Here is a 10,148-nt window from a genome sequence, read left to right as displayed (position 1 = left end):
TTTGGGTGCGGATGCGTCCACATGCGTCGTTTCACCGTGCCCGCCAAACGCAACATGTTGCATTTTTTCATCCGTCAAATATGCGCCGGCAGATGAGTGCGTCAAACCATCGCATTACTGTTTATGGGAATGCATTGGTACGCATGGATATGCGCATGGGCGCGTTCGATAAGCATGCGTACGTTTAGACTGCGAAGGTCCAGGACCTGATTAAGCACCTCCAAAATCCAAGGTGTATAAAAGGGGGTGTGGACACAGGAAGTCCAGAATTCTCAAGACTGTGGATGGGATATCAAGACTCTGTATGTAAGTATAGAAGCTTTGAAAATGTCTGTCTCTCACTGCAGTCTGTACTCTGTACTTATGTTTTTCTTTCTGCTCCTTGTAGACTGTGCAGTGTTCCTGTTGTGGATCCTGTCCCGGAATCCTCCTGTTCCAAGATCTGGTGGTGTGTTCCAGGCCCTCTCAGCTTCAATCTAATGTTAGTATGAGTGTTTGTGTTGCTCTGCCCAGTCTCACACTCTGCTCAGTCTTATGTTTTGCTTTGTGTCCCTTGTAGACTGTACGGTCATTGCTCCTGTTGTGGATCCTGTCCCGGAATCCTCCTGTTCCAAGATAGTGTCCGGTGGTGTGTTCCAGGCCCTCTCAGCTTCAATCTAATGTATGAGTGTCTGTGTTGCTCTGCCCAGTCTCACACTCTGCCCAGTCTTATGTTTTGCTTTCTGTTCCTTGTAGACTGTACAGTTGTTGCTCCTGTTGTGGATCCTATCCGGAATCCTCCTGTTCCAAGATAGTGTCCGGTGGTGTTTTCCAGGCCCTATCAGCTTCAATCTAATGTAAGTATGAGTGTCTGTACTTTTGCTCTGCCCGGTGTCAGTCTTCGTCACTTATGTTTTTCTTTCTGTTCCTTGTAGTCATTTCCGTGCTGGTACCCTGGATTGCGGCCTGTTCTGGATTTCACCAGTTCTGCTGTCCCGGTGTTGTGCTGCCATCCCGTTGTTGTGCTGCTGTCCCGGTGTTGTACTGCTGTCCTGGTGGTGTGCTGTTGTACCAGTTCTGTGCTGCCTGACTGCTGTGCTATTGGACTACTGCCTGTAATGTGGATGTCCATTTTGTTTTTATATTTTTTATTTCATTTTTTTTTTCTTTGTCTTCATTGTTGTTGGCTCTAGTTAAATTTTTCTTATCTGTTCTTTACTAGTGTTTCACTTGACTGCTGCCTGCTATTCCAATTTGTCAACCCGTTGAAGACCATAATGCTTCCCAGAGTAGACATGATAGTGATTATGTAATCATATTTGATATACTGATAGGTATGTATTGACTGACAATAGACATGTGGTAAATCACTATATCAACGTGTGTCCAAATCAATTACCGGTGAATCATGGGGTAAGGGGACGCCACGAGCACCTCTACGATTCACCGGTAATTATGCCCCAATACGGGTTTTGGGTTGCATTTGTATTATTTGCTTTGATGTCTCAGGGAATTTAGGGTTGTTCCTCCCTGCTCATGATCTTATTTATAGTGTTACCATACACTTGGATATCCTCAGTTAGCAGTTTATATGTGATGCAAACCTTCCTTTGCTGGGGCAGTGTTGTTTGATTTAAACAGTCTGCTATTGTTTATTATATAACAGGGCATTTAGATTTAGTTATACTTGTTATCAGTACACCTTATACCAATATATATTAGCTTTTTTAGTACTGGCAACTGATTATTATATTGAATGAGTGTACTTTTAAGCCAATACATGACTGTTACTTACTGTAAATTTTTCCCGGTTTTATGACATAATTATATACAATTTGGACTGTTGTATCTATTTGCACCTATTGAGGATTGTTATTTTTGTGTTCTCCAGCATCCCCATAGACAGCATTTTTCTTTTTTATTCAATTTTGGTATTTTTAACAAGTATGAAATAAAATAGTTTTTATTGATTTTGGGATCTCTTCTTTGTCCTGTATACACATTTATGGGATGGTTTGATAATGTGGTAAATCATGTATGTTCTTTACAGGAACCTTCCACTGCGGAAGAGGAGGAGCAGACGAGTGGAAATAAATGTTCCCAGGGTCATCGGGCTCAAGTTCCTGAGGAGGAAAGATGGTGCGTGAATAGTCTTTTCATTATCAGAGTTGTAATTGAATTTGGTTTCATTTTTGTTCTTTCAAAACTATATGACTTGTAATTTTTTTTCTTTTTATTTGATCTATAGGTTCCACAACGTGAGGAAGGCAAACCAGAGATTGACAATGACAAGCTCGTTCCTCTTGTGCAAGAGCGAGCAGCGCTGTGGGACATCCGTGATCGTAACCATTCCGACTCAGGATTGGCTCGATGACTCTGGGAAGAAGTGGCCAGATCGCTGTTGGATGATTGGGACCGTGCCACCCCACAAGACAGAAAGGATTTTCGTAAGCATTGCAATGTGGTCTGACGTGTCTGTTTTCCTGTAAATGTAGGTGCCTTTTTTTTACAATTGATTTATTTTTTTCTTCCCCATTCACAGTGATAAGTCCGTTGGCGGTCAATGAAGGATCACTTCAACAAGGATATGAGAGAGGAGATTCGTGTTAGAAGCGATGATGCTCTAAAGATATCAAAATACAAATACCATCGCATGCTGGCTTTCCTGAGGCCTGTGGTTGCTCAGCGAACGTGAGTATCTTTTGTGTTGTGTTGCTATTATCTAAACTATTTTATTTTTTAGTAATGTTTGTAATTTATTTTTCACACAGAAACTGGAGCAGCACCACACAACCTGGATGGTCATCAGTTGGAGTGGCCCGTAATCGAACAGCCACTGAACAGTCCCAATCATCCACCAGCAATGGAGCAACTATGCAAGCTTCACAGGCTAGGGAACAGGCAGCCGGTCCATGAGGATTACCCCTCTCCCAGCCCTCTGCCACTGGTTTTGTTGGGTCTTCTCGCCAGCAGCAGGGGGCCTTGGAGAGGTCAATCATGCCCAAGTTTATTCATTTAAGCTCGATCTTCCAGGATGGGATGAGGATGGTTGTGGAAAGAGTGGAAAGTGAGTTCTCTCATGTGAGCACACTTTTCCAGGAAGTCCACAGACACCTTGACTGCCTGGAAGCTGACCTTCAGAGATCAGCCAGACTTTTTTTTCCTGCAGTGGAGCGGGGCGTGTCAGAAAACCTGCAGTCTGACCTCCAGCTGTATATAATGAAGGCCTGTCAGGCTGCTTACACCGAGGTCATGCAGCAGTCCCAACTGCAATCAAGATATCAACAGCTGCCACAGTTCTTTCCCTACATTTCAACAAGGGCCAGCACAGCACCAGTGGCAGAATACGTCAGCACCACAAGGACTTGGATACCAACAACTGAACTATCCTCCACCACCACCGCTGGACATTAAGGCAGTTCCTACAGCTCCCAGCTACACCACGCAGCCAGGTGCAGCACCCCTCCAGCTTGCACCTCCTACAGTTCCCAGCTACACCACGCAGCCAAGTGCAGCACCCCTCCAGCTTGCAGCACCCACCACGCATCTGAGTGCAGAACTCCTCCATCTTGCAGCACCCACCACACAGCCAAGTGCTGCACCCCTGCACTATGCAGCACCCCCCACGCAGCCGAGTGTAGCCCCCCCTCCAGCTTGCATCACCCATCAAGCCGCCGAGTGCAGCGCCTATGGAAAGCAAGAAACGCCGACGGAACATTTAAAAAAAGGGGCCCACTCAGCACGTAAATCAAAACCCACGGAAAAGGATTTTTTCACAAAAAAGTTACCCTCCACCTACACCCTCCCCTCCCAATGTGTCTCTGTTATCCAATCTCTCTACACCTAATAATAATATAATACATTTTATTTCTATAGCGCCGACATATTTCGCAGCACTTTACATTTCAGAGGGGATTTGTACAGACAATAGACATTACAGCATAACAATAATCACATAGATCATAACAGATACCAAGAGGAATGAGGGCCCTGCTCGCAAGCTTACAATCTATGAGGAAAAAAGGGGAGACACGAAAGGTGGGTGGTAACAATTGCCCTGATTGTATGGACCAGCCATAATGTTAAGTGTGTAACAGTACAGACACAAAGGGCTAATGGATGCATAAAGCATGTGGGAACATGATGCGGGGAACCTAGTTATGGTAAAACTTTTGACTGTGCCACACACCTTCCCTTGTGTCTCTCCCTTCCAATGTGTTTATCCCTTCTGTGTCTATCCCTTCCAATTTGTATTCCACTCCTAATGTGTCTTCTTCTCCCAATGACCCGAACCACCATTTTATTGCCACTTCCCCTGTAACCACTCCCTCACCCACTCCTAAACAATCATCCCAGCCTGACACCCCCCTGGTCCACAATGTCACACCTTCCAACCAACGCCAATCCTAAACCCCATTTTTATTTATCGTCAAAATTATTTTTGTTAATTTTTTTTCTTTTTGTTAATAAAAATCTTTTGTTTTCACAATCACTGTGTTTATCTCTTTATTTGAAAACGCACACATGTGTGTATTGTATCACGGGTGTTACAGTGGAGGTATTATTTTTAAAGTTAGCAAACAATACAGGTACATTTACAAGCGGATTAAACCATTTTGTCCTGCCATGCCACACATCCAATATCAGAAACAAAGTAAACAGCAAAGTGATCCCTCATTTGGATAACTTCCAATGTATTCCTCAGAGGGTGATCTTGGTAATCACGCAATGTGCTTACTTCAGGTTCCTCAAGTTCTAAGTATTCTCAATCTTTCACCAGGATGTAATTGTGTAAAACAACACACGGTTTCACTACCTCATCAATTATCTCAGTTTTTAGATTGATGGCTGTTCCCAAAACACGCCATTTAGATGCCAGCGATCCAAAGGCACACTCCACAGTTCTTCCTGCCCTTGTCAATCAGTAGTTGTAAATCCTTTTTGTTTGATTCAAGTCTCGACTCAAGTATAGTTTTATGAGGTTGGCACACATTTGAAACGCCTCATCCCCAACCATAACAAACCGCATTGGCGGTCTTTCAGTGTTCGGAAGAGGTCGAGGCGTTGGAAAATTGAAATTATTCCCATACAAACGTTGGCCCATGTCAGAGTCTTTGAAAGTCTGAGAGTCATTTGCTCGTCCAAATGAGCCAACATCCATGGCGACAAACCAACAGTCAGCATCTGCAATCACCATGAGAACAGTCGAAAAGTATTTTTTGTAATTGAAATACTCAGATCCACTTCCAGCAGGTTTCAGAATCTGAATGTGTTTGCCGTCCACGGTCCCCAAACACTTTGGAAAATTACAAATGTCCTGGAATTTTGCAGCATTTTTCAGCCAGAGTACAGTTGTGGGTTGGGGGAGGAATTCTTCATGCAGAATGTCACATAAAGCATGGCAGGTGTCTCCAACAATCCCAGAAAGGGTGGACACTCCAATCCGGAATTGAAAATGTAGAGATCTTAAGGTCTCTCCGGTAGCCAGGAATCTGCCAAACAGAAAAATGGAAAAAAACAATATTCAGTACTTGGCTTTTATTACAATAATACTAATGACATTTGTTTCTTTTTAAAAATTACGTACCTCAGACGTTCCTCAGCAGGAATTGCTTGATGTAGTTGTATGTCCTGCTTGTTGATGGATCCTCGGACACGTAGCAGCAAGTCATTGAAGCTCTGTTCCCCCACGCAAGCAATGACTAGCCAGGTCTTTCCCCGGGGAGGAACAACGACGGGAAGGGCAGTCTCCAATGAAGGAAACCACCTATACCAAAACATGGCATCCATCCACAGACAGCTGTTTCGGGGTATTGCCCCTCATCTGTGGGGAGTAGGAAACTAGCTAGTAGGAGCATTGCCTAGTAAAAGACTGTGAAAAATGAGGATGAATGAACTCATGGAGATCAACATCCAACACTGCGGAGACACCATCACATGTTTCTCAACGCAGTGATTCTAGAGCAATGCCCCCATCCCTTATGGGAAATATGCAAAAACATGCAAAACACAAGCCGCAGAGACACCATCACATGTTTCTCAACGCAAGCAATGACTAGCCAGGTCTTTCCCCGGGAAGGAACGACCATGGGAAGGGCAGTCTCCAATGAAGGAAACCACCTATGCCAAAACATGGTATCCATCCACAGACAGCTGTTTCGGGGTATTGCCCCTCATCAGTGGGGAGTAGGAAACTAGCTAGTAGGAGCAATGCCTAGTAAAAGACTGTGAAAAATGAGGATGAATGAACTCATGGAGATCAACACCCAACACTGCGGAGACACCATCACATGTTTCTCAACGCAGTGATTCTAGAGGAATGCCCCATCCCTTATGGGAAATATGCAAAAACATGCAAAACACAAGCCGCGGAGACACCATCACATGTTTCTTAACACAAGCAGTGACTGGCCAGGTCCTTCCCCGGGAAGGAACGACCACGGGAAGGGCAGTCTCCAATGAAGGAAACCACCTATGCCAAAACATGGTATCCATCCACAGACAGCTGTTTCTGGGTATTGCCCCTCATAAGTGTGGAGTAGGAAACTGGCTGGTAGGAGCAATGCCTAGTAAAAGACTGTGAAAAACATCCCACATTGCGGAGACACCATCACATGTTTCTCAACGCAGTGATTCTAGTGCAATGCCCCCATCCCTTATAGGAAATATGCAAAAACATGCAAAACACAACGCAAACGCATGCATACGCAGCATTTTTTTTTACATCATGCGTAAGCTGATGCAGGTAAAAAACACAGTGCAAGCATGCATTTAAATGCGTTTTGGCATGCATTTGCACATACAGACGATACGCTACACACAGAAACGCTAATGTGTACATTAAAAGGCACATCTATTAGATGCACCAATTCTGGAGATTTGACCGTCTCTTCCCACTTGCCCTGAAGTGTTGGCAAGTGGGGTTCATATTCGTGGGGTTGATGTCACCTTTCTATAAGACACCTCTCCATTACTAATCCTATAGTTATATAGTAAATAAAGACACAGCAAGAATAAAGTCCTTTATTTGAAATAAAACAAAACACAGGTTTCTGTTTTTATTTAAAAATAACAAAAACAGTTATACTCACCAAACGACTATTCCACTGAATCCCTCATCTCCTGTAATAAAACAAAACTGAAGAAACAACAAAATACCTCACCTGTCTGTCGTTCTGTCACACGCCGTAATCCATGTCTGGGGGATAAATAGTTTTCAACTTGGACGGTGCCGAGATGCAACCATCCAGGGTGAGAACCACTGGTGAATGAGTGGCTATGAGCGCAGCATCATTGACCAGCGGTGATATCATCGAGGTTACCTCCAGGCACTGAGGCTGTGTTCCCAGCCAGGCTGAACTGCCTTGACCTCGGTGAGATCCGCGCCAGCACCATGAGACAGTCTTATGGTGCAGAGGCGAGTTCACCTCAGTTCAAATTCACTGTAGTGAAATTCTCCCGGTGAACTGCAGTGAACTCGCCTCTGCACCGTGAGACTTTCTCACAGTGTTAGCGAGGATCTCACTGACAGACACATACAGTTATACTCACCAGACATGGAGCCAACGCTTCTTCTTCCATCGGAGGAAGGAAATTCAAATTGAGTCCCATTATGCGCTAAGAAGACTGCCATGCGCAGTATAAACAGGACCTTACCAAAAGAGGAATGATATCGGCCCAAGGAAAGAAGATCAGTCAATCAGCGCCACTTCACAGAAAATGTAAAAAAAAATCACAGACGGTTCTACCGGGTGCTACGGACAGGAGAGAAATGCAGTGGGTTTATATGGACTGTCTGTAAATTTGCAGACGGTTGGCAACCGAGACTCCCATTATCTGGGCAGATGTTTTTTGTGGTTGTATGTACAAAATATTGATCATGATGTAGCTAGAAAATTATCTTTCCTCTAAGCAATAAATCGATCTGTTGAGTTGTGCAATTTCCTAACGACAGATACAATATAAGGCCTCCATCACACGTCCGTATTTCCGGTAAGTGTGGCAGCCGTTTTTTTCATGGATACCACAATTACCCATTTTAACCTATGTGGCTGCTCACATGTCCGTTTTTTACCAGCAGTATTGATGACAAGGGCCAACACAAGTCTATAGGTCCATGTAAAACAGCCGTGTAACATTTGTGTGCTGTATGTGTTTAACATTGCGAAGTATAAGAAAAGCTTTGTAATTTCTTTTTCTTTAGACATATCGGAAAAAACCCTGATGGCACAATGATCCAAAACACTGAGGACACCGGTACCAGTTTTATACAGACGTGTGCTGTGCAAGGGGCCTTATACTGTACAGCTCAGCAATATCACTTACCTATAACATCAGAGTAGATGAAATACATAATTACCAGGGACAGGAACAAGCAGATTTGTGATCCTGAATAGTCTATACAAACACTGCCTGTGACCGCTTGTGCTTACATTCAGATTTTATTACCGGCTGTGACCACATTATATAATGGACTGGTTTGTTCAGACCTCACTAGCTCACAATGTCCTCTTTTCTGAGCACATGGTTACGATGTGGCCCGGATTTACTTCACATGTTTGTGCAAAATAGCTGATTACATCAACAGTTGCAAACAATATTCCCCTTTTTATGCTTTTTCCCCAACATCTAAATATTTCTTGAATATGCAGCTTCCTTATCACATCACAAATAGGGCAGTCATTTGTCTCAAAGGTACAAATGATTTTGATGAGTTGCCATTTTTGACATTGAGCTTTCCCTTAGGCTAGCATTTTTGAGGGCAGCGACGGCCTGCGCGCGGCCGCCGCTAAGCCCCATCCCCTGCTGCGCCTCCGCCGGTAGCTCCGCCTACCGGTGCATGACGCGGCCTGCGCCCCCAGTGATAAAGATAGGGGACGCAGGGCGCATGCAGCGTCATGCGCCGGCAGGCGGACCTACCGGTGGAGGCGCGGCAGTGGGTGGGGCTTAGCGGCGGCCGTGCGCAGGCCGTCGCTGCGCTCAAAAACGCTAGTGTGAAACTAGCCTTAGGGCTCCCTCAGATGTCAGTATTAGGACTTGTGTACAAGATTATCTCCGGTCAGAGTGTGATCCGACAAAACATAGTATCACCCTTGGATCAATGTTATTCTATGGGACCGTGCACTTGTTAGATTTTTCTTCTCAGACCGAGACAGTCTGAGTAAAAGAATCGTAGCATGCTCGAGTTGTATCCGGTTATTGGACCACATTCTGCCATGCAAATCAATGAGTTTGTAGAGAAAAATCTGATTGCAAACAAGTGAGATCTGAGTGCAGTCCTATTTTCCACGGACTGATAGAGATTTTTTTTTTCAATCTTCTTCACATCCGAGAAAATTGGACCTCACACTGACCATACTTTGCTCAATCTCTGAACACAGTTTGATCAGAGTGTAATTTCCATAATCGACCCTATTCTCTCGGATGAGAGAATATATGCTGGTGTGCGCCTGAAAGTCATGAACCGGATGTCTTCCTCAGGATACTGCAAAGTCTCGGGTGGGAAAAAAACAACTGCTACACAGTTCACTCGCCATAATTAATTTTACTTAGCTATGTGGATGACTCAACCAGAAAATAGAAAACACACAACACCCTTGTTCTTTACAGCGAGGCGCCAAACAATCTGTACCTACTATGCTTTCAATAAATCTACTTACTGGCGAGTCTGCCTAACCCGTCGCCTGAAACTCATTAACACTCTGACATCTGGGACAAATATATGAGTTGTGAGGCAGCAACTGGCGTAATTTGCGAGGGTCGCTATGTGTCCCCCAGGATGCGCTCAGAAGCGTATTAAATATGCTTTAGTGCCTTGTGGTCATAGCAGGCAGAATAAAAGTAAGTGTGAACTTGGTCAAGTTCTTTGACCAAGGAATTGTTCAGGAAAAGCTTGTATGGGCGGTTATTTTTTAAACGGACTGCAGGAAGGTAGTGGGACCGGTCCACTTCCTCCAGCCCAGATCTTATAAGTGGCCCATGGCCACAAAGTGGAGTGAAGGAAGAAAAAACCCTGCAGGAAGAGGTTTATTTGTGTCAGTTTTGGTCTTGGAAGCAGACAGAGCAGATCACTCCCTGTGTGAGGCAACACAGGGCCAAGCGGAGCCAAAAAGTCTGGCACCCCCTTCATACATGGCAGTGCAGTCACTCACGGCAACAGGTCCCGGACT

This window comes from Dendrobates tinctorius, unplaced genomic scaffold (assembly GCF_039654945.1).
Source record: "Dendrobates tinctorius isolate UK_male_01 unplaced genomic scaffold, ASM3965494v1 ptg000145l, whole genome shotgun sequence".
Lineage (NCBI taxonomy): Eukaryota > Metazoa > Chordata > Amphibia > Anura > Dendrobatidae > Dendrobates > Dendrobates tinctorius.
This window is presented reverse-complemented; position numbering follows the sequence as displayed.